The sequence below is a fragment of the Camelus bactrianus genome, chromosome 8 (assembly GCF_048773025.1).
Source record: "Camelus bactrianus isolate YW-2024 breed Bactrian camel chromosome 8, ASM4877302v1, whole genome shotgun sequence".
Classification (NCBI taxonomy): Eukaryota; Metazoa; Chordata; class Mammalia; order Artiodactyla; family Camelidae; genus Camelus; species Camelus bactrianus.
In genome coordinates, this window is record NC_133546.1 from 19880957 (window position 1) to 19907084 (window position 26128).

At 39.7% G+C, this 26128-nt stretch overlaps 1 long non-coding RNA gene across 1 annotated transcript; it reads right to left on the reverse strand.

Annotated features, from left to right (window-relative positions):
• Positions 1-572: 572 nt before the first annotated feature.
• LOC141578466 (uncharacterized) lies at positions 573-13666 on the reverse strand. Its single transcript, XR_012508852.1, has 3 exons — positions 13272-13666; positions 1454-1538; positions 573-636 (listed from the first exon to the last, which is right to left on the reverse strand). It is a non-coding gene; the product is annotated as an uncharacterized LOC141578466 (long non-coding RNA).
• Positions 13667-26128: the final 12462 nt, after the last annotated feature.

Sequence of the window (26128 nt, forward strand, 5' to 3'; positions counted from 1 at the left end):
GTCCAGTCTCTATAGAGCAACCACTATTTAGATCCAACTAACTAACTATGCATAAGTGTTGGTCTTGGGTTGTCAAATCTTTCCATTTCTTTAAAAGAACCTGGAAAGTCCAAAGGAATAAGTGAAAAGTTCAAGTTTCAAAGACTGTTTCTTAAACTTGCCTGAAATACTGTTGAGCACAAACTGAATATATCTGTGGCCTGTATCAGTTTGTGGGCCTCTACTTGAAAGACACTGAAGAAGAGTTAGACTAGAAGACAGTGGATGAAACTGGGAACTCCAACATTTGAGGGTCAATATGAGAATGTGTCAGACTGAGTCATACAAGCACTAAAATGAGGTGCCTTAAAATATGACTATTAGAAGTTAATTGGTGAATTAGCTTGTGAATTATTTTAGTAGTATGGTGGAGACAAAAGATGGCTTGCACATGTTGAAGAATGTTGGACTATTCTTTCAAGACCTACCTCATAAAGAATTTTTTTTTTCACTTAAGCAGTTTAGTAACTCCCACCTCACCTTCAGCTCCTGAGAACACAACGTACACTTCTCGCTCCCTTCACGGTTCTGTGCTCAGATTGAGGGACTATGTGGTTCTGTGTTCCTCGAACACTTTGATCCTCCTGGTTCCTGGGGCTTAAGGGGTACAAACAAAAAAGATCAAATAAACCATAAATGCAATTTATTTCTACCAATAAATTATATGTGAGTTTATACTAAACGATTAACACACATTGCAGCAATTTATGAACACTGCCTTAGACAGAATCACTGCAGCTTCATATATTTCACCAAAATAAGATATACACAAAGTGCTCAATCTTCCCAAGACTCTCTAAGACCTCCAGAAAGTAAGTTAATCAAAGGCGAAGGAACTTGAAGTTTGTAGCATCTTCTACTTGTCAATTTAGGATATAATCACCAGTCACATCTATAATTTTCCTATGTTCTAAGAACAGAAAGATTGAAGAAAAGTTTCCAATGCAGCTGAAACGGTGTTTACCCATGAATGAGGAAAAAGTGTTCATTTGTGTGTGCACACATGTTTGTGTGTGTGTCTGTATATGCACACATGAATGAAAAACTTTATTTCCTCGTGGGTTTATGCCAATCAGCAGGACTCTCTGCAAGCTGCTTTCATGGTCCATGAACAAAGCTGCATTCTTGGTATCAGGCTTGAGGTGGCAGCCAGAAGTGATGGCTAATCCCCAAGCAGTGACTCTTCTCGAGAAGTAAATGTAGAGTCTTTAGAGACTGGCCCTAACCAAAGCGGGAGGAAGCCTCACATGAGTTGAAAGTTAAAGGAATGAAGAAAAGTCTGTTGTCCGTCGATGTCCCCACCCTGTAACCAAAGTCCCTTTTCAATACCCTGGGATTTCACTAATTGTAGGTGAATATGGATTAACACACTTCAAATGCAAAATCCCAGACAGGAAAAAGCAGTTATTCCAACCTTAGGTTTGATGAGTTGGTTTTTCTGTTTACACTTCTCTGAGATCAGCAGGTTTCAAAGAATGTGAGTTTGATGGAAAGGGAAACTGGAAAAAAAAAAAAAAGTAATGCTGTCTTAGAACTAGAGAACCTTCAGAGGAGGCAAGGAGGAGAAGACGGAGAAGACACCGGACTCCTGGGCAGCGGGGGAGGAGGAATCTGGGCGAGGATAAGGGGACAGTTAGGAGATGGAGGACCAAGAAATTGAGCTGAAATGCTGAGGAGCAAAGACAAATTTTATTTATGTCCTATTGCCACTCGAGTCTCCTTACGGTCAGGAATGAAATGCTTTTCCTGGTGGCAAGTTGATCGGCAGCTGCCTAGGCTGGGGTGGAGGATGGTGAGGGCAGGGAAGAGAAGGAATTGATCCCACTCAGAAATGCAGGGCTAAAGTGAAAATGAGGAAGAACTGAATTAAAAAATCTCAGATTCATTAAGAAACCATGGTAGTTGAGGGATGAATCATCAGGGTACCACCACAGAAATCACTTCTAACATCCTCATCTACTGGAGAGGAATTTTTCTCAAATCTGACTTCTCCAATTTGGCTAAACATAAATTGAAACTCTGGGTATGTGCATATACTTATATAAAATTATAGTAGCTAATACCATTTAATTGTACAATTACTCTTACTTGTTAGTAATGTGACTTTAATTTGTCCTAGGTAATTTTGTATAGGTGACTGTAGTTGTGTTAGTTCTTGCAATTTAAATGTATCTGCCATAATTTTTATGTTAGAGGAGGAGTTAAAAAACTAGTGCTCAATTAGTTTTCAATATCTTATATTCACATACAGATTTACTGTGCTTTTGTTTTTTTGGACTGAACAATAGATGTTAAAAGAGCATTTAACTTTTCTATCTTCACAAACTCCCTGAGAAAAGCATTAGTATTTCTATTTTACAGCTAAAGGAAATGAGGGTCAGAGAGGCTGCGTTTTCAGGTTGCCTAGTCCCAAGGGCAGCACTAACCTCTGAGCCCCAAATCTGGGCACCAGTATTGGGACATCCTTTGGGTGTACTTCAGGATCATTCTTAACACTGCATAAAGAGGAGAACAACTTCCTTCTCTACCCTGTTTGTGACTCTGTTAGAGCTATTTAGTCACACGAGTTGATCAGGGGGCATCAGGAGGAGGCAAGCAATTAGTAAGTAATCTTATTAAGCTGAACAACACGTAGAATGCAACAGAGTGTGTTTAAAATTATAACTATTGACTTTTAGAAGCATAAGTAGAACATCAGATTCCTGACAACTTGTCTCTCCACGTATTTCTCTAGTACCTGTGGCTGAGGCCTAGCAACCTTTGTCTTCATGTTTGTTGTGAAAGAGAAAATCCTTTTCACTACTTGAGAGCTCTTGGTTTTGTTCTAAAGGTTAAGTCAAATGAAGTAGAGAGTATGACTAAATATGATAGATATAAATAGAAGAACTGTGTGTGTCAGACATGAAAGCTTAAGAAGACCTATGTTCTTCTTACACTCTTATTTCTCTTAAGCTTCCCAGGGTATGCTAAATTTTTGCAAAAAGTCAGGAGGTTTAGAAACCACACAGAGAAACATTCCTTGGAAAGAGGAACTCTTCAATGGTCTAAGATTACAGATCCTTGAATTGGAATGGTATGCAGTTGAGTTTTCCATTCACAGTTCCAGGAAAAAATGGGATTTTTTTTTCCCATTAAGAATACTGTTATTTAGTTATTTTGAAGTATACAGTACATACATGCTTTTTTCTAAAACCACTAGATTTCCTAAGAGGCGCACATTGGAGTATTTCAGACTTTCTCTGTTGATTTTAGATCAGAACTGGGGCTTAGCTGTAGAAAGAATTTCAAGTACAGAACAGAACAGAAGCAGAGGCATCCATCATGTGGCTCATAAAGTGCATAAATTTACTGTTTACTTCTTAAGAATGACTCAGCACTCATATTTATAATAATAAAACACTACACAACTGCCAGTAAATATCGGAAAGGCTAAACTTTCTAGATACAGTGCAGTAATTATTCTAGCCTGACAAAACTTTTCTTAAGGCTTGATAGCAAAGAAGGAGAAAAAGCACTTCAAAACTTTAAAAGAATCTTAATTAAATAAAATATAATTAGAGCTAGTTGCCCTTTGAGTTCATTTTCCTTTTGTCCTACCGAGTGTGGACCTAGCTACAGTAAATTGCTTAAGCTCTCTAAACCTCAGCTTATTTTTCTATAAAATAGGGGAAGTAGTAAGACCCCAAACAAAAGCACAGGACTCTTTCAGTTGCAATTAAGAGATACTCAGGTCAAAATGGCAAAATAAAAGAAAATAATGTACTGACTCTACAGAAGTTGCCTTGCATCATTGTGGCTGGATCCTGATTCAAACAATGTCTTTGAAAATTCAGCCACTGCTGTAGACTCAATTTTTGTGTCCTCAAAACTCATATGCTGATAACCACTATATATAAATTTTTTTTAAAAAAGGATAATATGTATTCATCTACAAAACACGAACAGACTTACAGACATAGTAAACAATCTATGGTTACTGGGGAAAGGGGTGGGAAGGGATAAAGTTAGAAGTTTGAGATTTACAAATGTTAGCCACTATACATAAAAATAGATGAAAAAGAGTTTCTTCTTTATAGCACAGGGAACTATGTTCAATTTCTTGTAGTAACCTTTAATGAAAAATATATGAAAATAAATATAAGTATGTATATGCATGACTGGGACATTGTGCTGTACACCAGAAATTGACACATTGTAACTGACTGCACTTCAATAAAAAATAAAAATAAAATAAATTTAAAAAAATATAAAAACCAAATTTCTTCTGTATAGCACAGGGAACTATATTTAATAATTTGCAATAATCTTTAATGAAAAAGAATATGAAAACAAATATATGTATATATATGCATGACTGGGACATTATGCTGTACACCAGAAATTGACACATTGTAACTGACTATACTTCAATAAAAATTAATTAATTAATTAATTTTAAATAACCTCATGTTGAAATCTAATTCCCAGCGTGATGGTGTTTGGGTGTGGGGCCTTTGAGAGGTGATTAGGTCAAGAAGGTTATGAGGTGACCTCATAAAAAAGAGTGGTACTTTGTAAGAGAGACTCCAGAGAGCACCCTTGCCACATCTTCCATGTGAGGACACAGTGAGAAAATGACATCTATGAACTAGGAAGCAGGCCCTCACCAGACACGAAGTCTGCTAGGCATCTTGATCTTGGACCTCCCATCCTCCAGAATGGAGAGAAATGAATTCCTATTGTTTATAAGCCACCCAGTTTACAGTATTTCATTATAGCAGCCCAAACAGACTAAGACAGTCACTTTCGACGCCTTGGCTCTGCTTTCTTCTATTAGACCCATCCCTCAGGCAGGCTCTCCTCGTGAGGCAAGATGGCCTCAAACAACTCTAGCTGATATCCAACTAGCTTCAGAAAGAGAAGGTCTGTGGCTCAACTGTTACAGTCAAATCATTGATCAGCAATGACTGTGATTAGCATGAGCTGGATGTTGTGTTTATTTCTGAATCACCTCTTGCAATAAGGCAGATGTGACATTTTATTGGCCCAGTCCAGGCTATACGCCCATTCCATAAATTAGAGGTAGAGTCAGCTCCACTCAAACAGTAGGAATTTGAGAATAGATGAGGAGTGGCAGTTCCCCCTAGAAAATCTAGGTGCTGTGGTGACAAAGAGAATATATTAGGGTGACCATGATCATCAAAAATAATACATGTACATAAGATATTATGTGTACATAAGGGATTTATTATGCCAGGTATTACTTAATTAGGATTTCTCTAAAAAGATTCTTTCATTTTTCAACAATGACATTGAGGTTTTCTAACCTGAAACATCTGAGTTATCCATCTCTTGAAGGCCTCTGTTTCAGTTTGCCAAATTCTCCTCTGCAGTGATGGTAGCAAATTCTCATAGAGCTGATTGCAGGATTAAAGAACCACTAAGTATTATTTTTAGCATAAGGATCTTAATTTCTCTAAAAAGATTAAGCAGGCCTTTGGCATCCAAATAACAAAATGTCTTAAATGAGTAGAAGAGAATAGTATGATCTTATTTTGTAATTACAAAATGAATGATTCATTCTTTGAATAATACATCTGCATGGGAGGGAGCACAAATTTTGACACTGGTATTAATATATTTGTTATTTGAACACTTAGTGAAAAGCAGCTCTCTGAGTTTTAATTGTTAGACACTGGCTAGGTGGTCATCAATCCCAGTTCCTACTCCTAGGCAGATTTAACAGCCTCTTTGCATTGGGTTGATACCGTGTAACTCTCTCTGGCCAATGGAATATGGGCAGAGGTGATTTAATCTGCGTCTAGGCCTGGCCCTTAAAATTCTTAGAAAATCTTGGGCAATTCTTCAGTCCTATCATCAGATGTGACACCACGAGAAGTCACATTAGAACCTGGGAGATTTATAAGCTTGCAAGAGCCTGAATCCCTGAGCTAGCAGGAGCTGTTACCACGAGAACCACCAGACCAACTTTGAAATGTTACAAAGAAGAATGATTTTTTTATTGTACTAAATCTCTGATCTGGGGATTGCTTATTACAACCTGCTGAATACAATGAGCACGTCTAGAACAAAATAAAATTTCACTAATAATAACATCCTTCATTTCTAGACAAATCTACACACAAAGCACATGAATGGGTGAGAACAGCAATTGATTCAGGCTTCCCTAGAAGCTAGAGGAAGTTTTCCTTATTCTTTCCATCATCTGGGTAAAAATAGCTGAAGAAATAATGAACAAGTTTGAGTCTTTTATTATTCATGCTTAAAATCAGACAATTACTATACACCAAGGCTGTGCCAAAAGTTACTATGCACCTACAAGCTCTCAAGCACAAAATATTCAAATTGAATCCATTATCTTTCTCTATATTGCCCTCAACCTCCACCTCAATTCCCTATCTCTTTGAATGACATCATCATCTACCTAACAGCCTAGGCCAAAAAAATTGAGAATCATCCTTAATTCCTATCTCTCTTTAACTGGGTCCTGTAGACCTTACTCTCACATAATTCTTTAATCTGTATATTTCTCTCCATTTTATCACCGCTATTCTGTCTAGTCCAAACCACCTTTATTTCTCACCTAGATTATTGAAATAGATTCGTTATTTGTTCTTCTTATCCTGGTCTTGTCCCTTATCCACTTGGCAGCTAGATCCATCTTTCTAAAATGCCAGTCTGACTGTGTCAGTGTCATACTTAAAATCTTTCAATAGCTCCATATTATTCTCAGGATAGTCCACATTCCGTGGTATGTCTTACAAGACTCTTCATGATCTGGTTCTTGCTTCCTTCTCCAGCTTGTCCTTTGCCATTTCACTCAATACTTAAAATCCAACCAGTCATTGCCAGGAATAATTCTTCTGTATCTGATCCTTCCAAGATGGTATTTTGTTAAATTCATAGACACGAGAACATTTTGAGTAATTTATATCTGCTTCTATGGTACTCTTCAATTCTATCACCCTGCCAGGCTTGTAGTATTTGTGGGGCTCAGAGAAAAAGGCCCACTTACCTTATGTCTAAATATCTAAAAGTTATCAACTGAACTAACAGACTATTAAATAAAACATATTCTATTTTCCCAACTCACCAAATATATTCAGACTAACCTGAAAGGTCAGTTCTGAATATTGAATTATGTTTCTTCAGCTGCACTGGAAGATGACAACAGTGTGAGATCACAGAGATGGCTAAAATCAATGGAACAGAATAAAGTCTAGAAATAGACTAACACAAATTAGACAAATGATCTTTGACAAAGGGGCAAATGCAATATAGCGGAGAAAGAATAACCTTTTTCATAAATGTTGTTGGAACAACTGGACTTCCATATATCAAAAAAAGAAAATAAACTTGGATCCGTATCTTGCACCTTAGTAAAAAAAATAATTCAAAATGGAGCATAGATCTAAATGTAAAAACCTAAAACAATTTTACTCCTAGGAGAAAACATAAGTGGAAATCTTTGTGATCTTAGTTTAAGCAAAGATTTCTTAGATATGACACCAAAGGCATTATCCATAAAAGAAAAAAAAAAAGGAAATGCCAGACTTCATTAAAAGAGAATGAAAGACAAGCCACAGACTGGCAGGAAATATCTGTCAATCAGATATCTGATGATGAAGTTCTATCCAGAATATTTAAAGAACTCTGAAAACTCAGCAATAAGAAATAAATAATTCAATTTTTGTAAATGGGCCAAAGTTCTCAACAGACACTGCACAGCTAATTGGTATATGAAAAGATGCTCAACATCATTAGTCATTAGAGGAATACAAGTTAAAACAACAATAGGATACGACTACACACCTATTACAATAGTTAAAATTAAAGGACTGACCATACCAAGTGTTGGCAAGGACACGGCAGAATGAGAATTCTCATAAACTGTTAATGGGAATGTGAAATATTTGGAAAACATCTTGACAGTTTCTTAAGAAGTTAAACAGATGCCAGCCACATGGCCCAGACATTTTACTCCTGGGTATTTACCCAAGAAAATAAAAGCATATATCCCTTCAAAGACCTGTATGTGAATGTTCATAGCTTTATTTCTAATAATCAGAAACTGCAATAATGTCCATCAACATTATTTTTCATCCATCAACAGGTGAATGGATGAAAAATAAAATACAATCAATATTGACAAATAATGAACTCCTGATGCATGTGACAACACAAAACAGTATTTGTATCCATGGAAAGTGTTTCACAGCTTGCTAATACTACATTTCCTAATGTGTGGTGCTATGGGACTGAATGTTTGTGTCCCTCTTAAAACTTACGCGTTGAAGCCCTAATTCCCAATGGGATGGTATTCGGAGGTAAGAGTCTTTGGGAGACAATCAGGTCATGAGAGTATATCCCTCATGAATGGGATTAGTGCCTTTTTAAGAAAAGACACAAAAGAGATGATCTCTGTCTCTGCCATGTAAGGCTACAGTAAGAAGGCATCCTTCTGCAAATCAACAAGAGGATGGAGCCAGGAACTGAGTCAGGCTGCACCTTGATCTTGGACTTCCCAGCTTCCAAAACTGAAAGTAAATTTCTGGTTTTTTTAACCCATCCAGTCTACGGTATTTTTGTGGCAGCAGCCAGAATTGACTAAGCTATATGGATAAGAGTCATCTCATGATAATGTAACTGTTATTTTGTAATGCAAATATAGTCTAGACCAGGGGTGACAAACTCTTTATATGAAGGGGCAGAGTAAATACTTTAGACTTAGCAGGCTATATTGTTGCTGTCACAACTATTCAGTTCTGACCTTACAGCCCCAAAACAACCACAGACAATACATGAACAAATGAGGATGTCAATGATCCAATAAAACTTTATTTACAAAAACAGACAGTGAGTGGATTTGGCCCACAGGAAGTAGTCTACTGACCTCTGGCTTAGACTAGTAGCCCTGGTGTGAGTCTTTTAAACTTCCCTCAGATTGGTATGCTGGGTCTGGGTCCTACTGGCTGTTTTCCTATCCCATTGATCCTGGATATCAGGAAAGACATCAGTGGAGATCAGCCATCTCTGTGGTGCAAAGAAGCCTGCGTACTTAGAGTTATCTGGGGACTCTTTCAGTGTCAGTGAACAGGTTTTTTTATCTCACAAGATGCCAAAAGTCCATGAGAAATGTGATGAATTAAATATGACTGCCATTTTTTCTTGTCACTACTATAGAGAGGTGGTTTATTTCTGCTTGCCTTGAATCTGGGCTGGCCCTGTGACTTCTTTAACCTATGTGATGGAAGTGATACTGTACCAGTTCTGTGCCTAAGCCTTAAGAAGCCCCTAGAATAATCTGACTTTATAATTTTGGGAGACTTCAGACACCATGTAAATCATCTTCTTACCCTATGAAGATACCATAGGGTAACAAGGGGAGATGACATGGTAAACACACATGAAGAGCTAGAGGTCCTGAGACTAGATAGAGAGAAAGAGGCCCAACCATGCCAGCATCCAAAGGTAAGTTCTGCCTTTCACCCATCGCTACTGAGGCAGCAGAGTGGGCCATCTTGGGTGTTCTAGCCAAGTAAAGCCGCATGTAACTGCAGACTCAGCTAACATTACGTGGAACGGAACCGCCAGATGATCTCAGTCAACCAATATAATAAAATTGTTTTAAATTACTAAATTTAGTTAACTGAAACAAGAAGATAAGAACATTGAATGAGAACCCTGAGTGAAAGAATTAAAGTAGAACAGTGATTCTCAAAGTAGGTTCTATGAGATGTGCATAGGTGTCCACAAAATAAGAGCACAAGGGTTTCATGCTCATGTGAGATTGAAACTATTTTGTGAGTCCAGATTAAATACTTTTATTTATTGCAGAATTTCTCAGAGGCTTTAACATGCACATTCAATAATAAACATTATGAAACTCCAAGAGGAGGATGTAAAATTTGCCTGTGACTTTTCTTTTAAGGTGTACTTACTCGTATCTTGAGAAAGAATTCCCAGAAGATAAAACATCTAAGCTGTGTCCTGGCCAAGAGATAAAGTCTGGAAGATGCTGGACAAGATGGTCTTATTTTCAGCTCCAAAATGTCATTGTCTAGAATCTACTATGAAATGGTCTGTCTTGACAGTGTTAGATCTCTAACACAAGAAGTAGAGCAACTACGTGGAGTTCCTGGTGGATATCCAAACCTCTCGTACAGCATTCACTCAGTTCTACTCACTATGGATGAGTAGAAGGCTTCTGCTTTAAGTCTCCCAAACACTTTTGACCTCGCATTCCTAATCATCGTCTTGAAATGAAAAATGACCACTGAGGATGGAAAAAAATCAGCCTCAAATAATGATTCCAGGAGGTGAGACCTCAGCAAAAACTTTATACAAACTAAGCTTGTCTCCTTTGCTGTCATATTTCAAAATAATATCATCTCTCCAGTGACTCTGGTCCCTCAGTCTGAAAATGGGCTCAATTGGGTTTTCTTTTGCGAAATAATAAAAACAAAAGTGAAAACAGCTTAACACTACCCAGTCTCATTTATTCATTAGGATATTATCTTACTGAACCAAATTTCTTGAGTTAGTTGTCCCCACAGTTTGCATTTCTCTCCTCTCTTCCCATTTATTCCACAATCTACTATAATTTGGCTTTCTCCTCTTACTCTCAATTACTTACAAAAGTGGCATCTGTTTCCAGGTAATCTTGTCCAATCACAAACTTTCAGCTCTTACCTGCATACAATATGACTGACAGTAAGCAGTGTTCCTATTATTTATACTCCAGACTACCTTCTGCCCATACCATAAGCCCAATACTCATATTCCAGACCTATTTTTGTCAATTGTCTATTTCTACCTGAATGCCACACAGATGTAAAGAAACTCTGCCACCCCCAACAATATTAAACCTGTTCAATTACTAGTTCATTGATTCAACTAATATCTGTTTAGCACCACTCTGGGTGACGAACTTTTCTGGACATTAGATTCTGACTGTGACCAGAGCTTTGTCCTTGGGAACTTATGGTCTAGTGGGGGAGATAGAGAAATAATCAGAGATAAAAACCAAGTTTTACCACTTATAGGGGAAAACACAAGTTTCTGCAGGAACACCAATAGAAATAGTCTTCATTCAGTCTTGCTAATGGAGATGAGGGTTGGAGAAGGGTGGTGTAAAGCCTCCCCAGGATAAAAATGACTAAGTCATGTCTTTATGGATAGATGGGGCAGATGAAGGAGCAGGAAAGAGCAGTCAGCCAGAGGAAGGGTCCTGTAGGGAGACTTACAGGGAAGAGACTGAGTCACATACCCATGGAGCAAGTCATTCTGCGTGGCTGGATCAGTGAATGATGGCAGATGAGAAGCCATGGGAGAACAGTACAGGTGGAGGAAGAGCTGCCTTTACAGCACCCAGACTCACGGACCACTTTGGTATTGCACATGTTTTCTTTTTGTGTTTTCCTTGTAGATAGAATATTTTAAATGTGTATGCCATGTTTCTAATAAAGTTAAACATGCTTCTACCCTGTGACCCAGCAAGTCTATTCTCAGGTATTTACCCAAGAGAAAGGAAAACATATTATGTCCACACAAAGACTTGTACAAGAATGTTCAAAGCAACCTTAGTCATAATAGCTCCAGACTGGAAAGAACCTAAGTGTCTGTCAATGGGAGAATGAATATACAAATTATGGAATATTTATACAATGGAATAATACTCAGTAATAAAACAGAGCAAGTTACCAAGACACACAACATGGTTGACCCTCAAAATTACTATGCAGAGCAAAATAAGATAGACACAGATTACCTACTGTATGATTCCATTTATATAAAGTCTGAGAACAGGCAAAATATATTATGGTGATAGAAATCAGAAAATGGTTACTGTCATTTTGTCAGGGTGGATGGGGAGGGGGATATTGACAGGAAAGAGAAAAAGGAAATTTCCTGGAGATATTCTCTCTCCTGTTTTAGGTGGTGGTTCCATGGGTTTATTCAAAACTCACTGAGTTAAACACTATAATATGTGCATTTTATTGAATGGTAATTATACTTCCATTTTTAAAATGCCAACAAGAATATTTCTTTCAAGAGTCTGAGGGTAACAACACTGTTTGCCCATAATGAAGTTGCTCAAGTCTTGCAGTGTGGTCCATTGCAATAAAAACAAACAAGGCGTAAAAAGGTTATTCAAAAATGATAAAATAAAAATACTTCATTTTAACTGCAATTTTGATAGATGTTTTGGAGCTTTTCAATTAAACACCCCTAAGAAATCAATGACTTCTGATCTAGACATACAGAAAGAGTACTTCTTTTAACCCATGAATTAGTTTATTAAAACACTGAGGAAAAAAATTCCAGACGAAAATTAATAGAACATATTAGAAAACTGAGTGAGAAAATCGATGGAAATTATTTTGACATCAAGAAGTTTAAAACTTTTTTTTTTCCAGGTAATACAAAGAGCAATAATTCATTAAGAGGAAGAGAGAAATTTTGAACTAAAGAACTGAATAGGCTCCTTATTCTTCAATAATCTGATTAATGAAGAGCAGTGAATCCCGTAAATTTACTAGAAAAATATTTAAATTTCTTTCAGATTAGATACACAACACTGGCTTTGATAGAGATAAAATCAAATTCACAACATATCATTACAATGAGGACACCACTGACAAGCTGATTCACAAGTATCATCAATTAAAAGAGTATTTAAAATTATTCACACACCAGAAAATCTGCAGTGCCCTGAAATCTTACAGCTCTTACAGCTTATATATAAAAGAAACTTGATTGAGGTTCTTCTCTACTTGAGAACAATTCTGAAAATTTACTTTTAATTATGAACAACTTGTGGAACAGAAAGAAAAGAAATTTTGAAAAAGTATCAAGAGGAATGACTGAATTATCTTTCTGTTTTCTCCATGGGAAATGATATAACAAAATCATGTATCATGTGGTCATGATATAACAAAATCATTGTATCATGTGGTCAACAATATGTAACCAAAATGTAGGACATACAGTGTCTTAGATGTGAATCTGGCCATTAATTAATAAAACAAAGTTTTTCCCCCTTAGATTATGTGATGTTCTAGAATTTGTCAGAATTTTAAAACTTGTAATTAGCTGTCATTTCTTTTCTCTCTGCAATAAATGTTCACGTTCATTCTTAATTTTGTATTTGTAATTTTACATTCCTTTTCTTAAAATGTAGATCCAAAATTACATTAAAGTAAGTAATGCCCCACCACGCCTAGACCCACCTGCATTTTTTTAGATTATGCATTCCTCAAGGGCAGGAGCTGGGATCTTCTTCTCTCTGTATTCCTGTCAAGGTGCCTGACAAAAAATAGGAGCTTAACAAATATATGTGCAATTAAATGGAATGGGGGCAAATAATCTGATAGTTTAGTATAAAACAAAATTTCAGTGATGGAGGGGACAGTGCAGACACATCAGATCACAACCTAAATTCTCTCCAGGGAATTGATATCCTTTTACTTCTCGAGACACTGGCCTGCAAGATCCCAATTTCTAATAAAGTTTATCCAATCCAGCCCTCCTGTAACTTCACTCCTCCTGGATCCAAGCGCTACTCAGTTAAGATTAAAAATTGAATATAGGATTCTGTACATTGCCTTATCTCTAACTTCCTTGTAAGAACATAAACTCAGCACCTTTCTGGTTTCATAGTATTTTGGGAAAAATAGTATAAATGAGTAAGGTCTGAGCCTTTGCTGTAAATTCAACTATACCAGAATAGTTTAGTTATCTACCTTTGCATTGCAAATTCAATGAAAACAGTTTTATAATGCAATTAAAATGATAGGCATTGTAAGTCCCAGGTTGCTAAATGAACTGGAGTTATTTGTTAATTTTCACAATCAGAAATAGAAATGGTACAGTTACCAGAATATGAGTTTGCATGAGAAGCTGTCTAGTCAGGCAGCACTACCATTATTCCATCCCAACAGATGTGATCCTATTTTTAAAGACTTCTGGGAAAGGAGATTCCCTCACCTCCCTTAGCAACCCGTTCTGATGTTTAACAACACTGGCTGCCAGGGATGCTGGTTCTCTGAGCCTGGCTGGAGTATTTTTACATTTCTATGTGTTGGTGTTTTTCCTTGTTCCCATTTCCTCCTTTAGTATTTATTTTATCCCCTCCCTTCTTTGCCTTTTTTTCCATTAATTTTGCTTGTAGACATTATTTATTTTTTTTTGCAAATAAAAACGGAATTTAAAATTGCCCCAAATTTAAAACAAAAGCAAAACGAGTAGAATATTAATTTAGGGGTCACACATACTTGGGATGGAAATGACTTTTAACTTAAATTTTATACAAATGGTACACAGGCATTTGATAATCTGTCCCCATCTGCATCTACTAGACATTTGTGAACTTGGCTGAGTTGAGAATGTAAACCATTTTATGGAAATACATTACATCTTGGTAGTTTTAAACATGCAAAAATATTTATGATTTTGTTTTAGTTTTTAGTCTCTTCTGAATGTTCTCCAAATTTCCATATTTTTCCTTAAGTTGATGAGTTCTGAACTGGACATGAAACACTAATTGAGGTCTGGATAGTGCTAAACATCTTGGGCAGAACACTTTCCATTTCTGCCTTGTTAATTTACAGTGTTTGCCTGTGAATCTATCAATACATCTATGTAGCTGACCAATAATGCTACACCCAGCTGGCCAAGTCTCAAAGGAGAAATGTGATTTGACAGATGCCTGGAAAATACTGTTGTTTTGAAATAGTTCTCATTATTGGGTACCTGACGACTTGAAATTCCACTGGCGGTGATTTATTTGATTGGAACTGTTTCTTTGTGGGCTGTTTGAAAATGGAAGCACTTCCTAGAATTATAAGACTTCAATCAATTTAGCCCAAGAAATCAGCAACTGGCCAGAAGCACTAGGTATCTGGTAAATGGCTGGGAGGGGAGAGATGAAGACAGAGGGCGACCAGTTGGCTCTGGACTGTCTTGGTTCTTGCCAACTGCCCTGGCTTCTTTACTCATAGCTTCTCCTTTCAGTCTCAAATGTATGATTACCCCAGTAGAGTCAGCGAAAGGGGGACGTGGTTACTGAGTGCATTTGTGGGGAGCTGAGAGGACTTTAGAGCCCTTACCCCTGGACTGAAAGCTCTGCTCTCCTTGCTGGCTGGGTGCCTCTGGGGAGATTCTTTGACTTCTCTCACTCTCAGCCTCCCCATAGATCGACAAGGCCCTTATAGTAACTCTCTTCTGGATACATTTAGTAATGAATGCTGCCGCCATTGTTATTGGAGACTCCTGTTTGCTCAGGCTTGGCATTTCTACACTACTCAGATCTACCATGACAGACACTTTTCTACTCTGGATTCACTATCTTGCTATTTGCATTTCATTTCTAATTGTCTTCCTAAATTTTACCCTTTTGAATATTCTTTAAACACACCAAGAAACTGATCACCCTTACAATCTGCACCATTCTGTTTAGCACTTACTTTCACCTTCATCTTTTTATTGTCCACAGTTCTGTGTGTATTTACTCTGTCCTTCCTACCTTATTGTAAGTTTCTTGAAAGCAGTAAGACTCATCTTGCCTTTCCCTGGAACCTAGAACAATGTAAAGAATGATAAAGAATTGCCAGATTCGGGTGGCTTCTCTGAGTTAAAACCCCAGGCTATTTAGCACTCTCAGCTTCATTCTCCAATTGTTTTACCTGAGGATGAAAGGTGCAAAAATGACTGCCATCTTGTAGAAGGTGCCTAACAGCTTATAAGAGAGCCACGCATTCTTAGAGAGGGTAGGAGTTGTGTCCTCCAGGACTGAGATCCAAAGTAAAAACAACTTTGATAGTGACACTTTCTTTGCAATGCAAACTAAGAAAATGAGTCTGCCTTGAACTAGAGGAAACTTCTACAGAGTCTGAGCTGTGTCTCCATGGTTCACTGGGTTCTTAGCCTTCTCATGGGGCCTGCCAATCAAGGTACTTGGGAGAGTGCTTTTTTGGCAGACGAGCCCTGACTACTTGAAATGAGGCAGGCATCACCAGAGCATTTCAGAGGCCAGACACCAGATGGTAATAATACATTTCAACTATTAGAAGTTTGGATCAGAAAGCTAAAGGTGAAGGTCTTATCTCATTTGTCAAATGATGTAATTCATTATTAAATCAGGACAAACCAGTTAACATCTGAAGTATAAATTTTAGTTGCTATTTATAACACACTCACCGGTTCATTTGGCTTAACTGGCTTATCTAATTGTGCGTAGCCTTTCACAAAAAGCTTAGGGAGAGTGGGGAAGTGACCTGTGCAAATCATAGTTCTGGATAAATCAAAACTTTTCTTCAAGTGCCAGTTAAACGTTAGCATGCTTGAGTTACTTGATGAAATTATGTTTCATTTCAAATAGTTTGAAGCAGGAAACTCTCTCCAAGTAGATTTAGTGAACTTGGACAGTATGCATGGGATTTGAGTGCTCCACTATTTCAGAACGAAAGTGCTCACAAAAAGTGCTCATAATCAGGCTCACAGAAAGAGAGGGTGGTAATAAGTGGGTAAATTAATTCCTTAAAACACTGATACCAAAAGAAAAAATGAAGATGTTAGCAGATTGGGGAATCTACCCTGGGAAATCTCTATTTCTAACCAAGAAGTGAATGAGTTCAGTCTTGAAGACCTGTCAAGGAGGAAAATCTTGGTAACTCTGGCACTGATTCTGTAAAGAAGAGCTAATATAATCAATCTGATATTGAAGGTTTTACGGCTGCCACACTATTTGCCAGTGTTGTCTTTCTTCTTTATCAACAGCATTATGTATGTGCCAGGCCAGGCAATGTTCTAAGAATCTCTACCTGTCTTAGTTCATTTGATCCTCTCAAAAATTCTACCAGGTAGGTGCTCTTAGGTATGTCCATTATGAAGAAGAGGAAACTGAGATAGCAGAGATTGTAAGACTACTGGAGTTGAAAGGAAACTGAGGGCTCGCCTCGTTCAAGTCTGTTTGTAAATGAGAATATGTAGACTCAGAGAGATTAATGTCTCGCTCAAAGTCACAAAAAAAGTTAGGGGCCAAACCACAAATATTTATACAAGCGATCAGTATGTATTAAGTGCTTACTGTAGCCCCTTACCCCTTACAATGACACTGTGAAATAAATACTTTTGTCCCAATTTTGCAGGAAAAAAGGCTCCTAGAGATGTTAAGGTATTTGCGCAAATCACCGTCAGGTAAATGAGGGTTTGGGGATTTAGACTTGGGTCTCTCACTCTACTCAACGATACAAGTCGACTGCCTTTCTAGTAGGACCACCTCTCCTCTGCGTCTTCCCTGCACCGGGTGGCCTTCTTCTTACACCGTAAGCAGCTGCATGTTAATCACTGCCATGTTAGGTCTCATGAGGGAGGAAGAAGTTCGTGGGATCCTGGAATGATTGAAGAAATAAGCGAAGCACCAGAAACTGTAAGAAGTTTTCAAATTTTTCTACGTAAAATAAATCTCCATGATAATGGAAAATTCTACCATGTAACTTTATGCTTTCAGACATCCTGATATTTAAAATCATGCACATTTTCTTCATTTCTACTTTAAGTTTTTTGGGGGCATTTTGCAAACACTGCCATCGTAGTTATATAAATGCAACGAACCTAGTGGTGAAATCTCTCATTGAGAATTTAAACTCCAGTGCAAGTTGTCTTGATTTTTTTTCCTCCCTCAAATTTTACCCAGACCATGACATTTAATATTTCCCACCATGTATATTTCATTGTCTTTAAAAAAATAACATCATGGTTTTATTTAATAAAGGATGTTTTAAAGGTGACAACTGGCTATTTGTTTTTAGTATATATTTAAGTTTCTATACATTTGGATCAATGAATATTATTAGAAATGCTTTTTAAAATGAGAAATACACATAATTTACTAAAGAGACTTTACATAATCACTTGTTTTTTCTAGTTACATGAACATAAAAGTGTTGGTTTTCTAAGCTGCCCAGCGAAATATCACAATTTCTGTGTAAAGGAGAAAAACTGAAAAATTAGATTTTCAAGAGCAAAGTAAGTCGGGAGTTGCTTCATTCACATGGAGACGTCATTTGAACTTGTTAAGTAGCCGCTAATAAGAGAAAGGTACCCTGTTCCGATATTCAGAATGCTATTGTTTTTACTTGTCCACTCTGATAGCACAATGCATGTTCTGAGACAAGCTGGGGGTGGTAACCAAGGGCTTCATTTACCTGCAGTCAGAAGTGCCCGTAATGGGCTGGCAGGGCTGTGGGCCACATTATATGTTTCCTAGTTCTCTCTAATTAGTCATAGAAAAATGTGAAGAATAGCACCCACATTATCCAGATTTTCTTAGGATTCGCTACCCTAAAAACTATTTTCCTTTTGTTATGTTCGATATGTGTAATTATGCTTTCAGAAAGCCCTCTGCTTTGGAATTTCATCCTTGCTGACCTGCCACCCAGTTGCAAGTCGTATCCAGCAGCCACTACTTATTTACTAAATATAGGTTCTTTATGGGAAAAGTTTTAAAAATTAATCAATAGAATACAGCAGATATATATATATATATATACACACACATACACATTTTTAATCACCAATGTCCATCCCCTTTTTGCAAGTCACCTACCCCATAAAGGAATTATCCCCTGGCTCCTGGTTGCTTCTCTGACACCATCTCTCACGTCTTTCTCCCCGAGTCCCCACCTCTCATGTCCAGACACGCTAGGCCTTTCGGTTCCTCTTGGCACCGAGCTTCTTTTCGTCTCAGGGATTTTACACTTTCAGTTCTCTCCTCCTGGGGCTGTCTCTTCCTGCTCTTCATCAGTCAGTTCTCAGCCCAAATGTCAACTCTACAGATACTCCCCACCCCATCCAATATTTCTTTACCTTATCTATTTACTGTCTAACAACTACCTTGTTTTATTCGTCATGATTTTTTTGTGATTTCCAACTGTCTTGTTAATTTATGTACTACCAGTTCCCCAACCAGAATGTGAGCCCACAGGGCCCAGAGGCCTCATGAGCTCTGTCTTTCCCTGTATCTCCAGCTACCAAAAAGTGCCCTGCACATGGGCACTCGATACATTAATTTTTGGAACAAATAACTAGATGGATAGATGATAGATGTCTTCCCTCAAAAACTAATCTGTGCAGATAGAAGTTAAAATGCTGATTACCTTGAAGGTATATTAACTGGGAAGGGTCACAAGGGGCATTCTGGAGCATTTCAAATATTCTCCATCTTGTAGCAGTTACACAAACACACATGTACATATGCAAAAAAGTTATCTAGTTGTGCACTTACGATTTGTTCATTTTGTGTGCCTAAGTTAAAGAAAAAATACTGACTGTTGTATCAGTCATCAAAGCCTGGTCTATGTCCATGGCATTCGGTGAGCTCAGTGCTTGGTCAGGCATCCCTAACGCCCAGCACAAATCTTTTACTGTTGAAAAGTAATTGTTGCCTTAAAGGACAGATCTAAGATCAACAACAGAACAGGTTGTTTTCCCAAAGCCACATATTGTTCTTTTACTGTAGATCTATTTTAACTATGACCATATCTGTGTCACTGTATGAGACTTTATTTAGCTAAGGCCATGCCATGGCTTGCGCACAGTGGTCAGGAAAAGATAAGAAGGGCAGGTGTGAAATATTAACTTTGAAATTCAGAGTATTTGTTCACCCCAATACATCACTGGCATAATCTCTGCTAGTTGAGGATTCCCCAGTCTAGACCAGAAGAAATGACTAGAAAACAATGATAGATAAAATTAGACTACACTAGGGGTCACGAAGTATGCTGGTTTGCTGGGATAGTGTGTTTTGACATATTTATCTATGTAGGCAAGATTGCCAATGGGAAATGGCATACTGAATAAGCGGTTTCTTTAGAAGTCTTTTCTTAAAAGACATAAATAAAACAATCAACTTTCTAATATTGCCATGCTCTATGAAATCAATGAGAATGGTCTCATCTATATAAATGGACTTTTCAGATAAATGAATCTTAACCCTCTTTACTACAAAATATTTTAAAAAATGATTTTAATTTTCTCTTGTGGAAATCTTTCTAAAAGATCATGGATTTTTTCCTTCTCTTAAACAAAATGTACTGCTGTGACACACTCCTCTCTCTGTGGTCTGAGCTCATCATGAACACTGAAGGTTGCATGGGACCATCTCAGTAGTTACATCCTGTACTGTTGTTAGTGCAGTAACAGCTCAGTGAACCCTCCCTGCTGCACATCTATGTAATTTTGGTAGCTCCTTTTTTTGCTGAGAGTGTTCTCTGGGTCTCAGATAATACCCTTTCCTAGCACCAATTTGACTTAATTCTCTTCACATGCTACCTTATTTTACATAAAATTTCTAGCCGAGGGTCTGAATCCTAGACCTAGAGAGGGAAGGCGAGTCTCCCTCCCAAGGTTTGAGCCCTAAGCTAGCTGTCACTCTGGAAAGAGAATTTAATAAATTAATCTCTTATAAGAAGTTAATGACTTATTAAGAGCTTAGGATATTAAGAGTTTTCTACTTGTGTTTGGCTTGTAATGGAAGATGTCTATAGACGCAAAACCTTAACCCCAAGCAGTGACTGTTTAGTAGAGGGATTTCAGCTATAACTTATTTTGGAGTGGCAAGAGGTGGTGGAAGATAGTAAAATGGGGAAGGACTAATGTGATGTTCTTCATTATTAATGACATAATATAAGCCTACATTTTCCTATATCTAAGGAGGCATTTAGGCTTCAGGAATCCTGGATAGGGTCTTACTCTTGCTACTGTTCCCTAATCTGATTTTTGTTCTTCACTCCTCAAGGTTTTCCATGAGAGACTATTGAACTCATCTTCCTTTGGCTCAAGACCTGATGTAGGCATCCCTTGCGTGCTCTCAAGAATGAAGAAGCTAGTTTCACCAGCAGCTTGGCCTGCTGAAAGGGGCAGTACTCTTCCATAAACCATGGCTGTGGCCAGTCCTCAGCTAAACCAGAAAATCATGAAAGTTAATTTGCATTCTGTTTGCCCCATCAACTTACCTCCTCCTCCCTGTTCTGTTCCCTGTGCACTCCTAGTTCTGTGCCCCAGCATGCCTCTGTCCCCTCTGTATCCTGCCCATTCCCAGGGCTGCTTTAGTCACTGGGGCCTTTTCTTTCCTAACATATTTTTCCAAAGATGAAATCTGGTCATGAAAGACACAAGAATGTCTTTGAAGAATAAGAAGGGCCAACTTGTCACAAGGGATCATGTGAAACCTGAGGAATATGATAAAGAGGGGAGAAGGGGTTTCTCAGGTAGTCAGCCAGCCCCAGCTCAATCTTAGGGGTAGCGGGTAAAGCAGTGGTTCTCAAACGAAAATGAGAATAGCAGTCACAGGAGAATCTTTTTCACCGTGGAGTTTCCCAGCCCCTAATCCTGAGGATTCCAATTTATAAGTTTAGAGGACAGCTCAGACTTTTAAATAAACATTTCAGGAAATGTTGCTACAGGTGGTGGAATATATCTGGAGAAACTCTGGAGTGTGGGGTGACATGCAGTTGGCTGGATGTCTGTGGGGTCCACCCGCCCTGTGAGAGCCGGGAGGACACCACTTTATCCTTCAGTCCTGACAGATGTCACCTTGAGTCTTAGTAAGTCTGGCTCCGACTCATTGGTCCTTAGTTACCACCCCCTCCTTCCCCTCCTCAAACAAAGGAGGTCATAGTGGGATCAAGAGAGGGATCTGCATTAGAGTGGCTGGTAGCCTAGTAACAACTCAACAGACAGGCAGATTCTCTCTCAAAAGTCTTTTCTTCATCTTATTTTTGGAGACCTAAGTATCCTTTGCATTACACAGGTCATGACACTACTCAATACTTCCCCACATACCAATTAAAGCAGATGAGTTGGAAGTGGGAGATCCATCAGAAAGGCAGTTCTAAATCATTCCTCTTTACTAAGACCCAAGGCTATGCTCCATTTATTCATCAGAACCCCACAGCAGGTACCCTCTTGGTGTTGTATTTATAGTACTCCAAATTTATCTGAGGGAATCCCATACCAGTTAATTCACTATGCACAGTTTGGCGGAGGACTTTATTACAGAGATTTATATAGAATTTAGTCATAAGGAATCAGCCACATCATCTTGATCAACTCTAGTACTTAAAAATATAGAGAAACCAAGGCCAAAATCTTAAGGAAAATAGTGGATACCCCAACACCCAGTTCGTAACTCTTCTTCTTTCTTTTGGGAACTGCTTATTCCCATGAGGACCATGTCCCCACTGCAGGTCAGGGTGTGACCAGTCAGATTATCCCATCACCGGAGCCCCGTGATTGGTTCAGGTGCAAAGACTTGACTCCTAAGGCTGCCTGAGCTAGACCTATCAGGAAGAAGGTCTTTTCCAATTGGGGTTATTAAGCCAGGAAAACAATAATCTGGGACTGCTGCCACCAACCTGCAGGATTTTTGTCTGAAGAGCAAAATGAAGCAGAGAAATGTGAAGAGCTGAGAGAGGGAGACAGCCTGAACCAGGGTAACATCATTTGAGCCTCAGGATGCTGCTGCGTTGGAATTTAGAACTTCACTTCTGGGTGTGGGAGTCAATAAATCCTTTTTATTAGGCTAGTTTGAGTCAAGGATTTAAACTGGCCAACTGAAAGTGTCCTGGCTAGTAGTATGGTCTTGCCTGGTTCTGGAAGTTTTATGTACAACGGCTCAGGGTACCTGGTTCTCCCGCCTGGGTGTATCAGCCTCCGTGCTCTGTGGCAGTAAGTCTTGAGCTTTAGAATGCGTAAGTATCAACTGCATTATGTGTTAAACGTGCAGATTCCTGGGCCCACAAAGATTCAGCTTCAGTGGGACTGGGCGGCAATGGCCATAAACCTACCCTTCCTCAAGCTTTTTCCTGAGTGAGAAAAGTCCTTACAGTAGCCTGGGAGGCTGTTATGTTCACTGGCTGTCACATTCTGTTCCAGCCACACTGCTCCCGTAAGCTGTACAAACATGCCAGGTCTTCTCTGGTCCCAGAGCTTTATCTCAGCAGTTCCCTCCACCTGAAAAGGTCTTAACTCCAGATATGTCCACTGCTAAATCATTTCCTTTAAGCCTTAGCAGACACGTCACTCTGAGTCCTATTCTGACCTTCCTACTTAATACAGAAACATGACACCTCCCACCCCACCCATATCCTTTACTCTATTTCTATGTTTCCCCTTGTAACTCTTTTTACCTTCCAAAGTTCTCTACCGTTGATTTCTTATGGCTATTTGATATCTTGTTCCTGTTTCATCTACCTTCCCCCCACTAGAATACAAGCTCCAGGAAAGCAGGGATCTTTGATGTGTTCATTGATGTCTCCTAAGTAACTCCAGCACATAGTAGGCACTAAGTAAGTATTTTTTTTTTTTTTACTGAAAGTGCTTTGGGTTCAAAGTGATTTTTGACTCTGAAAAGATGCCACACTGCCAGACGGACATTCATTATTTGACTTTCTTAATATCTCATAATCCAGATGACCAGATTTGCCTGTCCTTTGAAACTGAGAAGTAGTAAGAAAGACAGGTGATGAAAAGAAAGTGCCTGCCTCATTGTGATGCTCCATATGGGTGCCCAGGCAGGGTCAGCTATGCCCCAGCCAGCCTCATTTTCCATAGAGCTTCTTAGGGCTAGGTGCACACTTTACCAATGCCAGTTTCAGTTTTGTCTTCAGAGGTTTTCTGGGCAGCGGAGTTTTTCTGTTACCGTATGGCCTGAAATATAACCCCCTGGACAGTTAGGTTGCAGCATGAGAGGCTGGAGACAGAGACGCCTTTATTTAAAGACAGTGATTCTTCCCATCAGAGGGGATGTCACCTAGTTTACACATATTCATAAATAGTTTTACTTGTGCTTCAGCTCAATTCAGGCTACCTTCTTTAGTGCTTGATGATTTGGGAACAAGGTGCTAAGAAAGTTTGATTAAAAACTGTCTTGGAGGGTCCTCTTTGGTGGTGGGATCAGGTCATCAAAACTGATGTCTATTCGCTTTTTAAAAAAATATTGTAACTGTCCAATTACCTCAGTATTCTAATATTCACATTATACTACTTAGTCTAGTCCTTTAAACAGGTATTTAAGGTTTCAACTAACATTCATTCTCGTGAAGCAAAATGCTGCCTGCTACTTTTCTTGCTCAGTTTCTGGGAGCTTGGGCAGCTGCTGTTGTGTGTGCTGAAGGGAAATTGGATTCTTAAAGAAAGTGCTTAATCTTCTTTATCAAGCAATTAAATAAAATGGGCTCTGGGAGTATGTAGTAGGTGGGTTTGGAAGTGAAAAAAAAATTCGAAAATCACATTTTGAGTTTTAAATGGATGTATAAAAATGCAATGGCATACATTGAAGAGAAAGTGGTGATTGGGAGAGTTTTCATTTAGTGCTTCAAGTTAAGTCAAGAAAGGCTGAATATTAAAGAATTTATACAATGAAAGGAGAAGCCGCCTAAGTGGAAGTAGGCCCTGAATTTAAATGAGATGAATCTCAAAGGACACAGTGAAACATTCCAAATTGTTCAGATTTTTCTCCTTTGAAAAAAATATCGATTAAAAAAAAAAAACGGTATCACCACTTTATTTCGCAGAGTCGTCCTTCACGGCAATGTTGCCCTTACACGGGGATCTCAGAAATCCACTGATTATAGGTCGAAATGAAAAACAAAACAAAACAAAAACGAAACCGGCAGTGCTATTCTCACAGTCATTAAAGGGTCTGTCCTCCTTTTCAGTGTGCTCGTTTTTAATGAAAAGGGAAGGGAGTACTTGATATGTCTTGACATTTGGTCCCTTTCCGCGAAATCTGAAACTTGAGACGCAAAACATTCCGCAGTTGTCGGTAAAATACCTGCCTTAAAAGCAGAACCACAGTTAATGTCTTTGGCCCGGAATTCCAGAGACTAATTTCCACCCCTCCCACGGAGTCACCTGCTCATGGGGAACCCCGGCCAGAAATCCGGGTCGCGCCAGGTCAAATCTTGCGCGTCTCTTGTTTACTCCGCCCGGGGCAGGGCGGCGGCGCAGCCGGGGCGGGGGTAGGGAGGGCCGCTCGGGCCCGCGGCGCCGGGGCACTCGGCTCCGCTCGGCTCGGCCGCTCGGGCGCCCGGGAGGGGCGGCGCGCGGTCCCGGCCCGGCCGGGAGACCACCTGGAGGAGGCGCTCCGGGCGTCGGCTTGGGCCGCCACGGCCTCCTGGGACCTCCCCCGAGGGTGCACACGAGTCCACACCGGCAGGGTAGCGGCTCGAGGGAGCCCCGGTGTCCCCCAGGTGTCGCCGGGTCGGGGAGGAAGCCCAGCGCCCCGGCCCCCACTCGCCTGGGATTCCCCCGCCCTCCGGACCTGCTCTCCCCGCGCTGGGTGTGCTGTCGCTCGCGTCCCTTCGGAGGAAGGGAAGCGCGCAGGCAGGAGGCGTCTGCTCGCCCCAGGTCCCAGCACAACCCACAAGAAAACCCGCAAATATTCCCCGCACCACTGCCCACACCGATTTGAATACCCCAGCGAGGGCAGGCCGCGATCCCCTAGCTGAGTGCGCCCAGGGCGCCCTGGTGAGTGACCCCAGGGAAGGCAATTGGGGCATTTCGAGCGCGTAAAAAGTTCGTGCTTCCGCGGGGGCACGGAAAGTGCTAGTAAAAACACTTTGCAGAGCTCCAGAAACGCAGCCAGGAGCTAGTCTGATTTTGTTTTTCTTGACCGGTAACATAAATGTGAGTGGAGGTGGGGGCGAGGGACAGGAGAGGGATAAGAGGTACCCGGACAAAATCATCAATGCTGATTATTCTGTAATTCCGTTTGTCTTCAAGAAGGGAACGGTCATCTGGGAAATGGGGATTGGGGGGTGGGGAAAGAGGTTTCTACATCCCTAAAGGAAATTCTCAGGCCCCTAGAGACGCCCAAGTTTTTTTGCCTGACAAGTAGAGACCAGCTCTCCGGGGAGTTCCCCGATCCGAGCGAGCGGGGAGCTCGGCCACGATCTTCCCGCCCGGAGCGGCCGCGGCGGGGCCGGGCCCTGCCCTCCCGGTCGCCTCCCTCCCCCGTCGCCCCGCGCGCCGCACAACCCTCTCCGCTCGCCGGCTCCAGACTGGTTTTTCTGGTTCAGCCTCC